The following is a 21,324-nucleotide window of genomic DNA, read 5'->3' on the forward strand; positions in this document are numbered from 1 at the left end:
GCCACCCATGGCATTTTGACCCTGCCCACCGCCATGGTTTCCATGGTTTCTGTATCGCCACGAAAAACATGGCGGTAGGCACTATCAGTTCCAGGGAATTCCTTCCATGGCACTGATAGGGGTCTCCCCGGCCCCCCTCCCCAGAATCCTCCCCCTCCCGACCCCCGACATATACACACATACATGCACGTACATATGCATTCCCACATTCACACATGCATGCATACATTCATACACACTCACAGCAACACTCACTTACATACATCCAGGCACACATGCAATCACACGACACAACATGCACATACACACACATCCATTCATGCACACACGCATTACACACGCTTGCATGCATTCAAACGCAGTCACACCCACACAACACCCACCACCCGCCTCTCCTGTCGGAGAACCCGACTTACCTGCCTGCTTGCAGGGGGTCCTCCGGCAGGAGACGGGATGCGGCTCTGCTGCCAGCAGCAGCGTCCGCCAGCAAAACACCGCCAGGCTGTATCATGGCTCATATGGCACCACCTTACTGCCGTCCACCGCCATGACCATAGCCGGAATTCTGCCAGCCTTCCGCCAGCCTGGTCATAATTCGGTGGACGGTCGGTAGCCAAGGCGACGGTATGTTGGCGGCCGTTGCAGTGGTGGTAGGCGGCATTTGCCACCAAACTTATAATGAGGGCCATAGTTATTCTCTTTCTTCTTTATCGAAAGGGAAAAGAACCACTGGTACACCCTTTCAAGCATCAATAGGGTGGCAAAAACTCATGCTGCAGCCCTGGGGACCCCTTTACCACTTATGTCGTGGGTACCCTGGGTACCATTTACTAGGGGCTGACAAGGGGATAAAGTCTTGCCAATCAGGGAATTAACATGTCAACAAATAATTTAGGGAAAGAGCACATACACTGGGGCCTGATAAGCAGGTTCCTCTGCAGTATCAGAGTAAAAAAAACAGCATAGAGGGGTCCAAATGGGGGCAAAAAGTGGGGGGCATCTGCAGAGTCCTGTTAAATTACAGCATCCCTGTTGGACCAGTAGACAAAAACTAAACATTGTGGTGTTTATACATCATATGGAGGGAAGCTTATGCTGAAATACCCCATCCACCTGTCTGAAAGAATCATAAACAGTTTCAGATGGTGATGGCTGGAGAAGGTACTCACAGTGTTGCGGTTGCTGGAACTTCAATCTCTTGAGCCTCATTTCTTGTAATGATGTGCTGAGTCCGATGATGCCTGGATGCACCAAAAGTGCATAATGGAATGTGGTGGGTTCCTAGTTCTGATATCTCCCCTAATACCTTAATCTAACACAAGAATCAGTAAGTATTTACATTATGTATATGCTGACTCCTTACATCTCCTGTTTATTTTCATTTATGTCGCCCTTAAGGATGAAAAGACTACCTTTTGTATAGACACCTAGCTTGTCAGCCTTAGGGTGGTCTACCTACAAACATTTTGCCTTACTCTTCAATTTTCTGCTAATCTAATTTTCATTGGCCTTAGTGCACTTTACCACTGCTAACTAGTGCTTAGGTGTGTGTGCTCTCTCCCTAAATCATGGTGCCAGTGGGTAAACACCCAATTGCCACATTTAATTTACCTGTAAGTTCCTGGAAATGCCTAGTAAAGTGGTACTACCTGTACCCATGCCTGCAAATTAAAAGGTATTTGTGGGCATGTAGCACTAATTATACCATCCACCTAAGTAGCCTTTAAATCATGTTTCAGGCCTGCCATTGCAGCCTGCATGTGCAATTCTAAACTGCTGTTTTGACCTGTCAAGATAAATCTTTGCCAGGCCTAAACCTTCCTTTTTAATACATAAAGGTCATATTTCAGCACCTGTGGGGATCTGGGGGTGGAAACCTCCAGAACTTTCTTCTACCTCAAACTGGGCACCAGGTATAAATACTGGACCCTCAGACTCAAGTCATCTGTACGCCTCTGGACCTGTGAAAGACTCAGAAGGACTACTGTGCTGCCCTACTGCCCGGTGGTGAATATTGTTATATTTGTTTCTCAATATTACAAGGCATACTTCTCCGACAGGATAACATTGGGTTGTTCTATTTATATAATAACAAATTGGAATTTAAAAGCCTCTTTAATGGTAAAGTCAGATTTTAAGTCACAAGTTAAAAAATACCACTTTTAGATAGTTGCCATTTTTTATGCTAACCATTTGGTGTCTGCAACCTGTACCCAGGATCGCATGACTAGATGTAGTTGGCAGTTGGTCTTTGTGTATTTTTCTCAAACAGTGAGACAAAAGGGGAATAGGTGTTGGCAGGAAGGATCATCTCTAACTTGTTGAGGGTGAGAAGCTCATCACACTTGCCCATCACAAAGGCCCTGCCTCAGCTCATTCACCACAGGTTTGAAACTTGTCTTAGACAAACTAGTACCAGGGCAGGGAGGTAGGAAATTTCAAGCACCTGTAAGGATCTGGGGGTGGAAACCTCCAGAATCTTCTCCTACCTCAAACTGGGTTCCAGGTATAAATACTGGACCCTCAGACTCAACTCGTCTGTACACCTCCGGACCTGTAAAAGACTCAGAAAGACTATTGTGCTGCTCTACAAGAGGGACTGCTACTCTGCTGCCCTATTGCACTACTGCCTAAGTGAAAGGACCGGACATGCATCTTGATCCCAGGACCGCCAAAGTGACTCCAAAGGCTAGTCGGCTGGCCTCCTGATCAGAGCCTCAGGGACAGAAAAGACTCCAACCATCTCATACCCAGCATCTGGGCTCGGTCTGCGTCAAGTCTTTCCACCCAAGTGGTGCCACCCCAGTCTTGGACCTGTGGAAGTGGGTCTGATGGTGCTCTGACAGCCCCACTGTGGTCTTGTGGTGCTGCGCGATGCATCTCCTCACAGCAACACTTCGGAACCACTGCAGCATGACACATCGATGATGCCGGATCTCGCATCGCAGCCCTCATTCTCCTCAGACTCACTGCAGTGCAACACACCTGCAACACCGGCCACTGCAAAACGTCACACCCCTCCTCATCGATGCCATCCTTGTTGATCACGCAGGACTCTGCATTGCAGTCAAGCCGCTTCTTCTGAACCACTGGGGTGAGATGCATCATCGATGCAGGACTTCGCATCACCAGCCCCTCATCAAATGCATAATCGACATCGCGGGGCTCTGCATTGCGGCCCTGCAGCTTCCTCAGAACTGCCACTGCGTAACACATTCTTGATGTGGGTTCTCACATTGCAATGCAACCAGGGTTTATGGAACTTTGTTCAAATGGCCTAATTTGGTTCTTGTACCTGCCTCGCACTCAATTGGGTCAGCTTGAACTTGTGATTTTGTCCTGGTCTGGCACAACCAAATAACCATAGTTGGCACTTTGTGCTTCTTGGCACTAAATTTACTTAAAACATTGAAATTGCATATCTCTGGTTCTGCGGATTGGATTGTTATTGTTTTGGGTTCAAATCATTTATACAATTTTAATCAAATTGTCTAAATTTGTGGGGCATTTGTTTGTGTTGTGTTTCAATTTTATTACTGTTTGAAGTGAAGAATAAATACTTTACACACTGACTCTAAGTTAAGCCTGACTATATTTGTGCCAAGTTACAAGAGGGTTATGCAGAGGTTGATTTGGGTTTTGCTTGTGTTTCATCCTGACCGAAATTGTGGTCGATGCGTGAGTAAGGTTCCTCTCCCTCAACTAGTAACCCAATTTCCAATAGCTTGTTGTATTTACTAGCAATTGGATGCTTTGGAATTAATTCACTTTAAAGCTTCAATTTTGTTGGCATCCTCTCTACAGTAAACTGCGTGCACCCCTGCCCTGAGTAACCCAACTGTGACACTGTTGGTTTTCTTTTGGCCCCCAGCACACAAGCACATAAAGAATCCTGCATGCTCACTGTGGCCTAGGCCTGACATTATCCACAAAACCTCGGGTCTGGTTCTTTAGGGTCTCTAGGGGTGCCAAAAGCATACAATCTAGTGAACATGAGACTACCATCTGTGTCATTTAGGACATGTACTGGGCAGAGGTGGCAGCATTTTGTTTTTGAATCCATATTGATGACTAGCCTTTTCCCCTATTTAAAGCAAGAACACAAAGCTTAGAGGACTGCTTGTGTAAAGTTTTGGTTGCATGCATTCCCAGAGCCTAAGCTGACATTCAAGTGCATGTTTATTTGTGGTAGTATGACTCAATGTTTTTGTGTGTACGGATGCTGAAGCCAGTGGGATTCATTTTGGATTGCCCCTGGTTTAATATGGCACAAGATAGAGGATGTGATACAACATCTCCTGACAGTGAAAGTATGTTGCCTGAATTAATGAGCTGAAGATTGTAGCCCTAGACACTGAAATGTGATAAATGGAGACCGAGCTGGCTTTAGAAATTCTATGGAAACCACATTAGCAAGGGATTCCTGCTTAATCCTTCCTCAACAATGCATCTGGTGTGTGATGGGTGAATGGGTGTGAGCAGATTCAGCTGTTAGGGGAAGAGAGGTTTCCCTACAGGACTTGGGGCCTCATTATGACCCAGGCGGTCATGAGACCACCAGGGCCGCAGCGGAGGTTGGACCGCTGCCAAAGCAGCGATCCGGCCTCTGCATTATGACCAAGGAAGAGCCACCATGGTCAGACCGCCAACACCGCCAACTTGCCGACACCCGACAGCCTGGTGGTCTCGGCGGTCTCAATCCACCAGGACAGCGCTGCTTGCAGCGCTGCCCTGAGGATTACGAGTCCCCTTTCTGCCAGCATTTGCATGGCGGAAGCCCAGCCATGCAAAGGCTGGTGGAAAGGGGGTGCCGGGGGCCCCATAGGGGCCCCTGCAGGGGCATGCATGGACAGCCCCGTAGTGCTTCCCAATGCTCAAATTACGGGCAGTGAAAAGCGTGATGGGTGCTGCTGCACCTGCCGCACTGCCACAGTGCCGCTGGCTCGATCATGAGTTGGCGTCAATGTTAAGGCCCTGTTCACCGCAGGGCCGGTGGGCAGAAATGCTGATTCTGCCCACTGGCTCTGCTGTGAACTCGTAATAGGGCTGGCGGTGTTCTGGCCGCACTGGAGGTCAGGTGGCGGTACGAGTTTGGTGGGTTGCCCAAGCCACCCGCCAAACTCATAATGAGGGCCTTGGTCTTATGTCTTCCCCTTGACTGGCCCATCCAGACAGGCCAAAGATGCCAGATGCCCAGCATTATCTTTACTAGGGTCATGTTAAGGGTACACCTACTTGGAGTTAGCATCATCACTGCTAGGAAAGTCATTCAGTTACATAAAAACTATGTCTGCACTGCAGCCAGAATTAAATGTGAAAGGGAACCACACCACACTGGTTCTAGACTTTAGATAGTGGATTCACATCCCCTGTCAAGAAACCATGTATAAAAGTGGAACCAAAACTTTCACACTCCTTTCCAGGTCCAAGCTTCGTCATTGACGAAGGACAGGGTGCTTGGTAGAGTACTCAGAGAGCTGCTGTGATCCAGGATTGTTATCACTGATTATTCATTTCTCAGATGTGAGGGGACATCACCGCAATTCTGCACATCACACTGGAGGGATCTGGTTTTGCTTGAGATCTGGGAATGTGGCCTGTCTATTGAGAGAGAGTCTGCCTGAGCAAATGGCCAGCTGCCAAATCTAGAAAGAGGAGCTACCCAGGAGAAGTGGAATGCTGTGGACCGTGCCCAGAGTTGACTAGAGTGTGACAGAAGTTCTTCCGGCCTTGTTGCTTACCCATAACAGGCCAACATATACTGGTGTAGCTTGGGTATGTTCTGGCATATTACTCACAACTGTGTCATCCTATTGACCACCACGAGGAAGACCAGAGGTTCTTTGCTGACTCTGCCTATGGTGCACCATGACAACTTTATGCCTGGGATAGTAGAAAGGAACTCCAAAAAAGTATGTTGGACTTGCTCAATTTGAGTGTCTCTGCCTGTGCTGCTGCAGCTTCCATCAGCCCAATGCGATAGAAAGAATCAGGCCACCCAAACAAGTGCATGCAACAATGAGCGCAATTGGTCTCCTCATGCAGTTGAAGATTGCATATCTGTGCTTGGATATTCTGAGTTTGCTTTACCTCAGGTAATGCCAATGCCTGAACAAAACATTGACTGAGATCTTGTCTAACAGATTTTGGTGGGAGTTTGTTAAGATTACTGAAACCTGCTTTAGGGAAATGCCTACGGCCTTACCTACACGCCTCAGAATTCAGGAAAGCTGTTCAGATTCACCCTTGTGAGCATACACCTGTGCTTGAATCTAACGCTTCTGCTTGTCTGTGTGGAACTCTCCATAGTGTCCATCCAATACCTTCCCTGTAGTGTGGAATATTCCCTATGGATACTATTCCGTCGTTGTGTGATTAAAAGATTTCTCTTTTCCATAATGGAAATACACTTGGCTGGAGATACACTTAGGGGCAGATTTAAGGAAAGTGACGTGGCACCCAGTGCAGCACCACTTTCCTTGAGGCCCTTAGCGCCCCCCTACCTCCACCATTTGTGCACTGTATTTAAAATACGGTGACCATGGCACAGGGTAGGGGGCAATAGCATCATTATTTGTGACACTCTTGATGTACTCTGCAGGAGTAGCGCCAAAATAGGGGTCTATTATAAATAATGGTATGCCCTATTTTAATGTCTGCTCTGAGTAGGTGTCAAAAGTGCTGGAAAATGGCACAAGGAAATCTCTTACATTTCCTTGCGCCATTTTTTCAGCCTCATCAACCCGGGAATGGCTCCCTTGCATTGTTTATACCTGGCGCAGGCATAATGTGGCACAAGGGTTTGCAAAGTGGTGCCATGCAAGCATGGCGCCACTTTGTAAATATCCACATGGAAAATGCCACCCCTTAACGCCACATTTGCATAAAAATAAATGCTGTAAATGTGGCACAAGGTGGCGCAAGGTGGAGCTAAGGGCTTATAAATATGCCCCTCATTGTGTCGATACTTGAGGTCTGAGTCACTAACCCCTCACAATACCTCCATGAGATGCCATGTACTGCTTGATCTTGCTACCCTGAGAGTTAATCGCTTGCATGAAAACGTATTAGGCGACTAAATAGAGCAAGCATTTGGAACAAAAAAAGGCAAAGTGATGTGCTAGAGTCCAGCACATTAATCTGTCTTTTAAAATTAAAAAGCACATTAAAAAAGGTCCAATTTTCTCATTTTCTCATGAAATTTAAACTTATATCTTTGTATATTTTTTGTTTGGCAATTAAATAAAATACTTCATTGTGTGTATGCATTTGATTTATACTTATTTGTGCTGTTTTATGTATTGTTTTGAGGTTCATATTGCAGAAATTGTTTAGACTGGGGTCCCTGGCTTGCAATAACGATTAATTTGGGGTCCACAGAAGTCAAAAGGTTAAGAACCATTGAACTTACAGAAGACTGGGTCGGATTTAGAGTTTAGAAGATGCAGGAGATTGGCTAAAACGTGGTGGATGTCCCACCTACCATATTTAGAGTATATTCGTGTGTATGCACACTAAATAACATGGGTCTGCCGATTCCAGCAGGCCTCCATCCCTCTGATGTTAGCGATTCCCAATGGGTCGCAAACCGAAATGTACCTCTATGATATTAGTAAGGTAGGTCTATTTGCAACCCAGCAGGAATCACAAAATGTGTCATAAACATATTTGTACATTGGTGTTTTCAATTACCAAATAGCGAATCATTAAGGTTTGCTACTTGGTCATCAAAAGCTATTATTTTCGTACATGTGGCCCTTAGTTCCATATCTGGGAGACCTAGCCCTTCCTCTTGCTGATCCAATTTTAATGCATTAGGGGCAACCCTGCTTCTTTTCTCATCCCATAGCACGGAGCCCAACAAAATAATGTATTTCCTAAAACTGTTAGGTTGCAAAGGACATGGTGAGTTCTGTAAAGTGTAAAGACACTGTGGCAAAAACAGAATTTTTGCAATCACCACTCTTCCAAGAAGGAGAGGGGCAAGGTAGTCCAAAAGGTTATTTATGATTGTAAACCATCCAGGATTCTCCCCATGTTGGACTTATACTGTTTCTCAGTAGACTGTACCACCATAATAGAGAGGAACCTGAATTTATTCACTTCTCATTATAATCTCAACCTGGGTAATACCCCTTCTTGACACCAAGACAACAGTCCCAATGGGAACAATATGATCTTACATCTATTTAACCTCAGACCAGCTGCACCCCACAAATCTCACCATGTGCGTTATAAGCCTTGCTATAAAGTCCCTAGGCAGTGTAAAGGAAAAACAAAACATCATCAGCATATAAGAAGACCATGGTGGTCATTATGACATTGGCGGTCTATACTGAAGACTGCTGTGGTGACGGCTGCCAACAGACCGCTGCTGAGGCAGTAATCCGCCTGCCAGATTATGACACACAAACACAAAACCGTCAGAAAACTGCCACAACCACGAGTCTGCCAGATCCAACTAAGGCTGAAAACTGTCGGACCCACCACCCACACCGCTACGCCAGCAAAACACCACACTCCATATTTATGACCCACGAATCACCACAGCGGACACTCAACAGCGTCAATCATTGGCAGTGCATACAGCAGTGGCGTAATTGGGAAACCATCACCACTACAAGCCAACATTATTAACACACACCCTACACACCCACCAACAGCACTATAAAATACCTCCCCCACAATCCCTTGCAAACACGAAAAGACTGCCACACCTTGCCAGGCCAATCCTTTACAGAACTGCACACACAAACCAAATCCACCTATACATCCATCACGCATCACACACCCTACCACAACACTGAACACCCTCTGCACAACACACAATAGGCATGCCCCCACAAAAGCAACCCCGTTTCACAGATGAGGAGTTGCGGGTGATGGTAAAGGAAATCATCAGGGTACAGTCACAGCTGTTTAGTGCACAAGTCCAACAGATATCCATTGCCAGGAAGATGGAGCTATTGCGGTGGATCATGACCAGGGTGAACTCCATGGGACAATATCCATGCACAAGGAATGACATCTGAAAGAGATGAAATGACCTACAGGGGAAGGTGCGTTCCATTGCATCAAGGCATCATGTCGCCATCATGAGGACTGGTGGTGGACCCCCACCTTCTCCCCCACAGCTGACAGCATGGGAGGCGCAAGTCATGGCAATCCTGCATTCTAAGGGCCTCACTGGAGTCACTGGAGGGCTGGACGACGGTAAGTCACCATACTTACATACCACCACCGATACCTGCATGGCATGTCACCCTCTCACCCTGACTCCCTCCACCCCACTCCATCCCATACAGTGCACCATCCCAATTACCACAGGTAAATCTGTACCCCTGCATGACCTACCCACTGCAGCCACACCCCTCCCATCACTGCATGCATACCCACCAGCAATGCGTGGCCAGCATGTAGTACTACCAATCCCACAATCCAACACCATACTCTACCAAAGGTGGGAGGACAACATAAAACTCATTGGGAAAGGTAGAAATGTGGAAAATTGACAGACAATGACCCTGACAAATCATTTACATCCCCACAGGTGCCCCAGACAATTTCAGGGGTGAGCAGGTGCCACGGCAACCCAGTCCCCCACCAGAAGATGCCCCCAGTGATGACAGCAACTCTGGATGTCCCGAGCTGGATGAACTCCATGGCCCATCTGGGACTACAGGTGAGTTGGCTTCAACATCCCATAGTCAGTCCACCACAGGGCCCCCGTCTGACTCAAACACCACAGCAGCCACCCACCGTCCCCAGGACACGTCGATCAATAGTGTGCCCACCTGTACAGGGACCCGAGTCGACCCCACACAGGCAAGACGAAGGTCCCGGTGCAAGTGGGAGTGGACACAGCATTCAAGGGACACAGGCACAGTGGGCCAGGTACAATGGCAGGTCAGCTGTGCGCCGGAGGGGCCAGGCCCAGGGAACCGACTGCCCAGGAGGCACCCACACATGTCCTGGGGGCATACCAAAAATCCCAGGACAGGATGGGCCAGGTCATCACCATTGTGCAGGAGAACCAGCGGCTGCAGGGGGTACACCACCAGGAGGTAATGCATCAGTTGCAGGGCCTAAATACCAACAAGGCCTCCATTGTAGGGGTGATGGGTGACATGGCCAACACCATACTGGAGAACAGAGTATACCAGCTGCCCACTACCACTAGCCACTCCACTCAGCAGCCATCAACATCTGCTGCAGCTGGTGGACAGGAGGACCTGCCACAGGACCCACAAGCCACCAGCACCCCTTCCTCTACAGCAGAAGAACTACCCCACAAACGTTCCCTGCAACCCAGACAGACTCCAGAGACTGTTGCCAAGACTAAGACCACTGCCAGGAAATGAGCCCCTCCAGAATGACCCCCTTGTGTACCACTGAGTCACCTTGTTCACTTTGGATTTCCATTTCTCCTCATCCTATGGCCCCATGGACATTGTACCTGTGCTCCTGACCAAATGGACCACTACACTGTGGTTTACCTCAACCATCACCCCACTCTATTGCACTAGCCCTTCATTATTGTCACTTCAATAAACACCCTTGAACACAACTGGTGTAATAGTGCTTTATTAGACACAAAAGTGCAATGGAATGGACTGTATCATACTGTGCAAATGTCCTGTAAAATGTGTTTCCATCAAACAGATGTTGTTAAGCAGTCTGTAGCCATCACATAATTACCCTGTTGTTACCACACCAACATCTGCAAAAAGGGAAGGCATAAGTGACAGTCAATTGAAACGGTAATGCAGTGATTGGTTCAACACAGCTGGCACACAGCACTACAAAGAAATGGAGAAATTAACAGCTCTACAGCCTTATCTGTTTGTGTCATTGGAAGTACTGCTGTATGATATGTGCCCTGTTGTCCACATCCTCCTCCTCCTCACTGTCCTCAGTGTCCACTGCTGCCCCAGGTTCATTGCCACCCCCCCTTCCTGCATGTAGGGCACATGGTGTCTGAGGACCAAATTGTGTAGCATCCCACCACAATCTGGCAGACCTTCCTAGGGGAACAGCAAAGGGACCCACCTGTCAAATGGAGGCACCTGAACCTGGCTTTCAGTGGGCCAAATGTGCGTTCTACAACCCTTCTGGTACTGCATGTCCCTCATTGTACTGATTTTCAGCCCCTGTTCTTGGATTCCTAACAGGGGTCAACAGCCAGGACAGGTTCGGGTAGCCGGAGTCACCTTGAAGTAGTGAGGGACACACATTACCCATTTACATTGGCATGGAGTACATCTCCAGTTGCCCTACACTGACATACGTTGTGTGAAGACTTATGCTCACATATGAGCCACATTCTGTGCCTCTGTAGTCGTGCCATCACCTGTGGGACGCTGCTATTCCGCAAGACATAGGAATCATGCACAGATCCAGGATACTTGGCAGTGACGTGGGAGATGTACTGATCTGCAAGGCACACCATCTGGACATTAATTGAGTGGAAACTCTTCCTATTCCTGTATACCTGCTCATTTGCCCTGGGAGGGACCAAGGCAACATGGGTCCCGTCACTGGCCATGATCACATGTATGTGTCCCATGATGCAAAATCCAGCCTTCACAGTGGGCAAATATTCACTCTGGGGGAATGCGAGGTAGGGATGTATGACGGAACAACGAATGCGTTTACAACGCATGCCTTTACAACGTGGTCTTTACAACGACTGCATCTTTACCACGCATGTCTTTACCACGCATGCCTTTACAACAAATTAAGTTGTAAAAGCATGTTTGGTAAAATAACATGCATGGTCAATTCTCCCCCACCCTGCCCCCTAAACCTGACATCATACTTCTCCTGCCCAGGCGCCCTTAAAACTGCCCCTTCCAACCCCTGCCCAGAACCCTAACCCCCAGGCCTACCCTGCCCTGTCCTAAAACCTGTCCCAAACTTTCTTAAAAACTATCCGACCCCCCACCCTGCCCTAAACTCTAAAACCTACCCTGGCCGAAAAATGACCCCATCGGTCCTAAAAACTACCCTGACCCCCGCCCTAAACCGTAAAACCTATCCTGGCCTAAAAACGACCCTTTCCTGCCCTAAAAAAGACTCCCACCCTTGCTTTGAAACCTAAGACCTACCCCGCCTTGTCCTAAAAGCTACCCGACCCCCTGCCCTAAACCCTAAAATCTTCCCTGTCTTAAAACCTACCCCGCCCTGTCCTAAAAACTACCCGACCCCCTGCCCTAAACCCTAAAACCTAACCTGCCTTGTCGCAAAACCTACACCTCCCTCCTAGAACCCTAAAAGCTACCCTGTCCTAAAACCTACCCTGCCCTGTTCTAAAAACTACCCGGCCCTGCCACCCCAGCCCTAAGCCTTAAAGCCTAGCCTATCCTAAAAAAGACCCCACCCTTTCCTAAAAACTACCCGAGCCCCCATCCTGAACCCTAAAACTTACCCTGCCCTGTCCTAAAAACTACCTGAACCCCCTGCGTTCACCCTAAACCCTAAAAGCTACCTTGCTGTGTCCCAAAATCTACCCTGCTCTGTCCTAAAATCTACCTGACCCCCTACCCTAAAACCTACATTGTCCTGTTCTAAAACTACCCCAACCCCCACCCCAACTTAAAACCTACCCTGCCCTGTATTAAAACCTACCCCCTCTGTCCTAAAAACTACCCAACTCCCGCTCTAAACCCTAAAACCTACCCTGTCCTAAAACCTAACCCACCCTGTCCTAAAACCTACCCCACCCTGCCCTAAAAACTACCTTATCCCACCACCCCACCCTAAACCCTAAAACCTACCCTGCCCTGAAACCTACTCCGATCCCCCACCCTGTCCTAAAAACTACCACAACCCTCCCTCCCTTTCCAACCCAGGCGCCACTTACCTCTCTCTTCTGGTCGCTGCTCCTTCCTGCTTGCTTCCTTCCTTCCGCCCGACTGCTCTCTCTACCCTTACCACACATATGCGTGGTAAACGCATATGAGTGGTAACAGCAGCGTGGTCAATGCATATTGTTGCATTGACTCACATTATTAGTGCTGTTCATGTGTTTGAGCAAGGCAGACAAAACCCTTCCAAGCACAATAGAAAACATTGACTGTGACATTCCTGCAGCCAAGCCCACTGTCACCTAGAAAGAACCACTTGCTAGGAAGTGGAGCATTGAGAGGGGGAATAGCTATAGCGCTATGGATAGCAGGCATTAGATCGGGCTCCAATTGTGCATACAGCTAAGCAATGGTGGCCCTGTCCAGATGATAGGTTAGTATGATGTGCCGGTCCTCCTCTGTAGCCAAGTCCACAAGGGTTCTGTACATGGGTGTTTGCCTCCTCATCCTCCGCAATGGTTGGTATCTAAGTGAGGCAAAAGTAAAATGGGTGTGACAACAGGACCCCAAAATCATAGTACACAGAGCATGTAGGTATGTAGGATACTGGAATTGTCTAGGCGTGAACAGTCAATACCAAAGATGCACATACATCTTCCAAACATGACTAATAGCAGTAGGAAATGGCAACCGCCTGTCCTGTGTGCAGGGTCAGGTTGAAGTAACCTCACTCCGCCGGCATTAGGCATCATGGCGGAAGGCGTTCTGCAACGCCGTGAAAGTCCTCATTCGCTAACATGGAGTACAGGAACCAATGATGATCAACTCCGGCGGTGACGGTGTTGACCTTTGCAGATGTGACTGACATTTTTTTCTAACACTTCACTTGATTCCTGACTTTCCACAGTACTAAATCTCCACTGTGTGTGCTGCTGTGACCTGTGTCTGGAACCTGCAATGGCCCATGCTAAAGGGGAAAGGGCCCCAGCCTTCACATCTGAGGAGTTGGAGAAGCTTGTGGATGGGGTCCCACCCCTGTATCGGCACTTATGTGGGCCTTCAGACCAACAGGTGAGTACATCCTAGGTAGGTTGGATGCGACATAGCTGCATGTACATGTATGTGTGTACTGGCAGTGTGTCATTTGGGGAGGTTGGCTGCATATAATGTGTATGCCAAGGTACGGGACATGTGTGTGGTTTATGAGGGGCAAATTCAGTATGTGAGCTATTTGTGAGACAGACTGGATTGTATAGTTCATGGTGTCTTTCTGTCTGTCTTTACTCTGTCGGTCAGCGCCCATCAAAAGAAAGGGTTGTGGTGTCCCATCGCCAAGGATGTGCGGACCCTGGGGGTCTATAGCTGGCGGAGCACCCACTGCAGGAAAAGGTGGAAGGACCTGAGATGCAGGGCCAGAAAACCATGGAGGCCCAGCTGGGAATGGCCTCCCAACGAGGGAGGGGTGCCTGTCGGAGCCTGACCCCCCTATTGGCCCGCATACTGGCGGTGGCCAATCCTGAGTTGGATGGGTGCTTGAAGGCAGCACAGCAGCCACTAGAAGGTGAGTACAGACTGTGTGGTATTTTGTGTTTGTTGTCTGCCGTGGGGTTTGGGTGCAAGGCTCTAGTCAGTGGATGCCCCAATATGCCGGTTTAGCTGTTACTGTGTGGTCCTGCTTGGCTATGTAGGGTGATATGCATTTTTGGTATTGCTAAGTAGCTAGCATTCCATGGCAGACAGGGCTTAGTTAATACCAGTAGGTGTGCAGTTGGTAGTGTTTGGGTTCCTTACTGCTCTTGTATCTAGGCAATGGTTTGTCATTGTGGTCCATACTGCGTAATGTAAGTCTCAGTGGGTGATTGTGATGTGTATGCCATATGTGCTGTTGGTGCTGTGATTGACCCTGTGCTACCTTTCGCTTTCTCCCCTCTCTCCTTTTGTCATCATGTCCATGTGTGCATTAGCATCATCTGGCAAAGGAGCAAGGGCACAGGCGAGTGGGGGAGCTGCAGCCCATGGGACCCAGGAGGTGGAGAGCACAGACGCTGATGGGACCAGTGGGTTGTAGGGTGAGGGGAGCACCACAGGGGAGACAGGAGCAACTACTACAGACTCAGTTTCCTCTTCTGATGAGAGCTTCCTGGTGGTGGCGGACCCCTCTGGGACCACCTCAGTGTCTTCATCTTCCACCACCCTGTACCAGCACCGCCCTCCCAGTAGCCCCCCACCCAGTTGCCTGTACCCGCTCATCCAGTAGGGTGGGCATCTCTTTTGCCCCAGGCACCCCAGGCCCTGCCCCAGTCAGCCCTGCTGCCCTCAGTAAGGAGGCTATTGACCTCCTGAGAACCATCTCTGTAGGGCAGTCAACCATAGTGAATGCCATCTAGGGACTGGCATCCCAGATGCAGCAATGCAATGCCTTCCTGGGGGGCATTCACTGTGGCTTAGCTGCCCTACAGAGATTGTTTCAGGTTCTGGGCTCCTCTCGGTGTCTCTGGTTCTTTCATCCCCCCTCCATCTACCTGTTCCCAGTCCCAAAGCCCTCTCCCCAACCCATCCCACGCACACAATATGACAAGCATGCACACAAAACAACAGACAGGGCTCGCACAGACAAACGCAGGCACCACACTTCACTCCATAAGCACACACACAGCAAAAAACAGATGCACATACTAAAACAGCCACTGCTGCCACTGTCTCCCCTTCCTCCCTCACAGTCACATCAGTACTCATACCTGCATGCACTGCATCATCAGTCCCAGTTTCCGCTACCTTACAGCCTTGCCCACAGTCACCACAATAAATAGCAGACATGCAGACATGCACCCCACACACCACATGCGAGTCACCATCACCACCTCATGCAGCACACCCAGCTCACTTGCAGACACCATCACAACATACATACACACGTTCTGTTTGTCCTCCCCCACCCTGTCTGCCCCCCCTCCAAAGACACATAAACGCTCCCTCTCAGACACCCAACAGCCATCCACCTCACACACGTATACTGTCCAGGCACCTGCACCCAAGTCCAGCACAACTCCTCCTCCTACAACCACTCCCTCTACCTCCACTCCCATTCCTCCTCCCACACCCCACCCCATTGGTCTTAAGAAGCTTTTCCTTTTCTGCCTTGACCTCTTTCCCCCTACCCCCGTCCTGCCCGTAAGAGAATAGTCCCTACCCTAGCCCAGTACCTCAAGCTCCAAGTATACTCCTGTTCCTCCACCTAAGAGCACTCCTGCCACTCTGGCCCCTCGTCCCAAGGCCACTCCTCCACCCCCCAAACCCAAGCCCAAGGACCCCCCTCCCAAGAAGAAACCCCACCTGAACCACCCCTGAGGTGCCTGCCCACCATATCCATGATGCCCCTGCCTGGTGGATTGACTGGGCTGTCAGGAGTCAAGTTGGGCCTTGGACATTACCCTGTGGTCATTTAATGACTTTGGACTAGCCAATGGCCCTTGCTGTACATGTGTACAACTGTGATTATTTATTAGAATCTGATCACGTTTTCCAACATGAGTACAGTGGTTGGACCAGAGGTATGTGTCCTGGATTTATTTCCTTCCCGATTATGTTGGTGTGGGATTTCTCTGCAGATGGTTCTGGTGTGTGTGGTGTGTGTGTATGGTGTGCGTTGTGCGTGTGTGTGTGTCACTCTCCCCTCCCTTCCTTGTGTGCTAGGCAGCTGTACTCACCGTCATCGGCGGTGCTGCTCCTGGACTGCTGTTGCGTGGTACAGAATGGGGAAGACTTCCAGTTCTGGTTCCATGTCTGCCATTGACTTCTCTGTGTCCCTGAAGGTGCCCTGTCTGATAGATAACTCCGCCATCGTCAGGTTGCCTGGCGGTGGTAGCCTGGCGGTGGTGGAGTGTTCGTAATATGGCGGTCCAGACTACCATGCCGGTGGCGGTATTTTCCGCCACCGCCAGCATGGAGGTCTGGACCGCCATATTCATGATGACCCCCTTAGTTCCTGTTTCTCTTTGACATATATTACTTAATCTTGCATTCACTATGAGTGTTTGCTGTTTCCATCATGCTGTGTTTCTATGTTTTTTCATGCATCTTATTACTCTTGTATAATGCATACTTTGAACTGAGTCCTGACACGTGTTTATGACAGGCTGCGAGGAGATCTCTGGTGCTGAAGCTGAAGGCAGTGGGAGGTTTTCATAGTGCTTGTCAGTGGCTTGGCCTCCTTGGAGAGCACACAGAGCAATAATCACATATTCCAATTGCAATTGAAATTCTGTGTAAACAGGGGCATCATGACCTCCCTCTCCCCTGCTTTAGCAGCTGCAGGGAGGTGTTGTTCTTTATGGACCTCTTCTGCCTGCAGCTGGGCAGACAAAAGGTCATAAATAACGTGAAAGGGTGGGTGGGTGAATGAGTAAAAGAATGGATGGATGAGTGGGTGAGTGAGGGAAAGTGTGGATGGGTAGATAGGATGGATAAATGACTTAAAGGATGGATGTAAGGATAGGTGACTGAAAAAATGGATGGATGAGTGAAAGGGAGGCCAGATGGATGGATAAAAAAATGGATGGATAAGTGAAAGAATGGATTAATGAAATGGAGGGTTGATAAATGGGTGAAAGCATGGATCTATGGATGAGTGAAAGGGTTGGTGGATGATGAGAGAAAAAATGGACGGATGCGTGATAGAACACACAGATGGCTAAGTTAAAGGATGATGGATGGTGCAGTCAAAGGGTGGATGGATGAGTGGAGTGGAAGTGTGGATAGATGAATGAGTGAAAGGATGGATGGATGGATGGATGAGATAAAGAGTGGATGGTGGGGCATTGTAAACCCCCAATTGTTGTAGCTACAATGGGAAAGAAGTTCTTGATGAGCCTCCACTCTCTGGAACTTGGCAGACAAAGGTGAGTGAGTGACTGAAAGGAAGGTGGTGTGAGAGAAAGGGTAGATGGATGGATGAGGGAAAGGATGGATGGATGAGTGAGTGAAAATATTGGTGGCTGAATGAAAGGATGATGGAGTGAAAGCATGGATAGATGAGAAAAGGTTTGGATGGATGGATGACTGAAAGGCCAGATGGATGAGTAAAAGTGTGGATCGAAAAATGGATGAAAGGGTGGATAGATGGATGGATTAGAGATGGATCAATATGTTTGAAAATGGATGGATGGATGGACAGAATGGTGAAAGACTGAATGATGGATGAGAGAATGAATTGACGACAGAATGTATAGGTGAAATAGTGGATATTAGCATGTGGATAGAAGGATCTAATGATGACTGGACAGATGCTTGGAATAAATAGACAATAGAGCTCTTCTGTGGAAGGTTGTGATTACTTGCTACGCGTGGTTGGTACCATAACAGTTTTAGTTCAAAGTGGGGATATGTTGATTTTCTGGCTACTCCCTTGTGTGTAAATGTATGTGAAGGGGGTACACAGTGGTCAAAATATTGAAAAGGCAAAATCAAAAGAAAATAAAGTGCGTGAGAGCAGAGTATATTTGGGGGCAGTGAAGTGAAGGAAATGTGAGGAAGTGCATTCAGGAGAGAGTGAAGAGAGGGTGCTGAGGAGGATAATTGTGAGGTTTAAGATATGCAGATAAGCAAGATAGCGAGAGAAAAGGGACTTCAAGTACCCCTTCTACAGGCCTCAATAACATATAATTCAGTCTCACAATTTCAAAATTGAAGCATTTTCAATATTAATTAGTAGGTTCTGTACCTTGCAGAAGAATACGTATTCATCATTATTGAGGCATAAATATTAAGTACACACATTTATCTCCCATCAAAGGTGCCACAAAAAAGGATATATCTGCCTTCCACAACAGCTTTCGAATAATGAAAACTGAAAGGGCCACCTATGGCCATCCAAACTGATACTCCTCTAGTGTATGCAGTGAAGATAGATGAGTATAGCTGAACCCTCCATTTTTTCTTGAGTTTGGGCTCCTGAATTTCTGTAGGATGAGTCTCCTGCAAGCAAGCAAAGCCAACACTGTGCTGCCTAAGAAACAATAACATTCTGTATCATATAATGCAAACATTAATGCTAGGGACTTTGTACAAGGACATTCTATATTGTGTGACCATTGATAGACCAACAAGTGCTCTGTGGGGACCCCATCCACGCATGATACAGTTTTTGGGAAGATCTATTACTTTCACACAAATATATTACTTATCGTCCAAGGCTTAGACTTCTGTGACATTAAACTGGCTGTGATACTTGTTCCACAGATTTGAACCCCAAACCAGCACCCAACCAACTCATTCTGGGTAAACTCCTTTAAATATTGTGAAAGAGTGCCTTCCCAACTGTCCCAGTTAATATACAAATTCAGCCTAGCTATCTAATTTAGATCAACTAATAAAAAGAAGCCACCCCACCTACCTGCAAATACGTTGTATAAACAGCTTACTTGTGTAATGTGTGGGGGCTCAGTTGCCCTCACCTAACTCTAAGATCAAATAGGCCCAAAGGCACCAATAAAGAGGACTCCACTCCTGCTTTTCTTCCTAACTATGTAGCCGCTTCTCTCTTAATGGAATACCAAATGAACAATCACAGCCAACAATGAGTCTGCTTCACATTGTCCCGACTACGCAGGCACAGTTCAGTGCAAATGCATGAATATCCGACAATCTTGACTCCAATTCTGGCTATCTTCAAAAACCACTGCTTATTTGGGACTCAATGAGACCTGCCATACCCTCAATGTTCCATCTTCCTCCATCATATGTTTGTAAGAACTTACTTTGCATCTCAGATGCCTTTTACTTCAAATGATGGAGTGGAACCTCACTGTCAAGGCACTCACAGAGCCACATACGTAGAGGACCACTCCAGACAGTAAAGACCTGTTTCCCTTATCCAATCAGTCTGAAACCTGTTCTGAGGATGTCAATAAATGGGAGTTTCTTTCATGAACTACTAGCAGTTTGGCTGGGAAAAGTCACATATATTTCAAGCCAATGGCCCTGATCTTCTGCTTCGCTAGCTCAAATGTTCATTGGAGCTGTTGTACTCTCTTTTTGTAGTCTGAAAATAACCAAATTGCAACTCCTTTGTGTCTAACATCAATGACAGCACTAGCTTGTCACAGAATAAGATCTATGTAATTTAATATCTTTATAATAGCCCTATGAGGAGCGTCCAATAAAGTGACTGGTGCCAGATCCCTCTGTGCTCTCCCTAGAAGAAAGCACTGCGAGAGTCCCTCAGGCCGAATGGTGTTTATAATCCACCCCTCCAGAAACATTTCAGGTTGTTGATCTTCTAAGCCTTCTGGAAATCCCACAAATGATAGATTGCATGTTCTGGATCTTCCTGCTGCATCTTCCACACTGTTATCCAGATGGTGTACTAGTTCAGACAAGAAGCAAACAGTATTCTTTACCTCACCTAAGGTTTCAAGAAAGCCATTCTCTTTTCTGTTTGTAAGAATCGCTCATTAACCTTGCTCAGATGTGTTATCAAAAGATTTACTAATCCCTACTGTGTGGCTGGAGTTTTCAATTGTGTCCTGAATTTGTGCTTCGGAGGGGCAATCTGATGCATCTGGAGTGCTTGCAGCAACCTGTAGTCCCAACATAGGGCTCCTCGAGCCTGAGCAAACTGATCTATTTTGGTTTGTTGAGTGGTCCTGATTGCTTTATCTTTAACCAACATAACAGTGTATTGAAGAGTCAAAGATGCAATGGTAAAATATATAACCAGGTCTACCTTGCCCAAAAAGCATATTACAGCACAAGATCGGGTCAGTATTATAGCCCACTGTTGTCACCTGCTAAATCAAAGGCTAGCTAGATTTTTCTAGCGACCAATGTATTACCAAGCCAGTGGTTCAAAGGTCCACCTCCAAAGGAAGTTCAGCATCCTGGAGGATCCCAACATATCAGTCGTAGAACCCCAGAGCTTACAGCAAGAACGTTTATGTAATGAGAGCTGTACATGCTCACATCTCGAGCAAGGTCCCTGCATTATCTCTTCTCATCTATCTCTAGGACTCCCCCAAGCAATATAATTTTCTTGCCCACGGGGAAAAAAGGGGGCAGAGTCTTCAACACCACTGAAAGTCCACATCAGATAACAGGACAAAGGGCCCAATGTACAATGCCTTTTTATGGTCGCAAACGGCAAAAGTAACTGCAACGCAAAATGGCCATGTACGCTGACCATCACTATTTCGGGAGTTGATACACAATTACTGACTCACAAAAGAGGGATTGCGACTGGCAATTAGGAAGGGAAATTCCAAGGGCATCCCTTCCTAATTGCGACTCACATGGGGATGCATGATTTTTTTGTGACAGTCAATGTGGTTGTAAAACAATGCAGTTAACACCTATTTGAAATTGGTTGCACTGACCACTGCCTACTCTGAATAAATTAAAAGAAAATGTTTCATTTTTCTTTTTGAAATGCATCCTGTTTTTCTTCAAAGAAAACAGGCTGCATTTAAAAAAAAAAATCTTTATTTAGAAAGCAGTCACAGACATGGTGGTATGCTGTCCCCAG

Source organism: Pleurodeles waltl, chromosome 5 (assembly GCF_031143425.1).
Source record: "Pleurodeles waltl isolate 20211129_DDA chromosome 5, aPleWal1.hap1.20221129, whole genome shotgun sequence".
In the NCBI taxonomy this organism is placed as follows: domain Eukaryota; kingdom Metazoa; phylum Chordata; class Amphibia; order Caudata; family Salamandridae; genus Pleurodeles; species Pleurodeles waltl.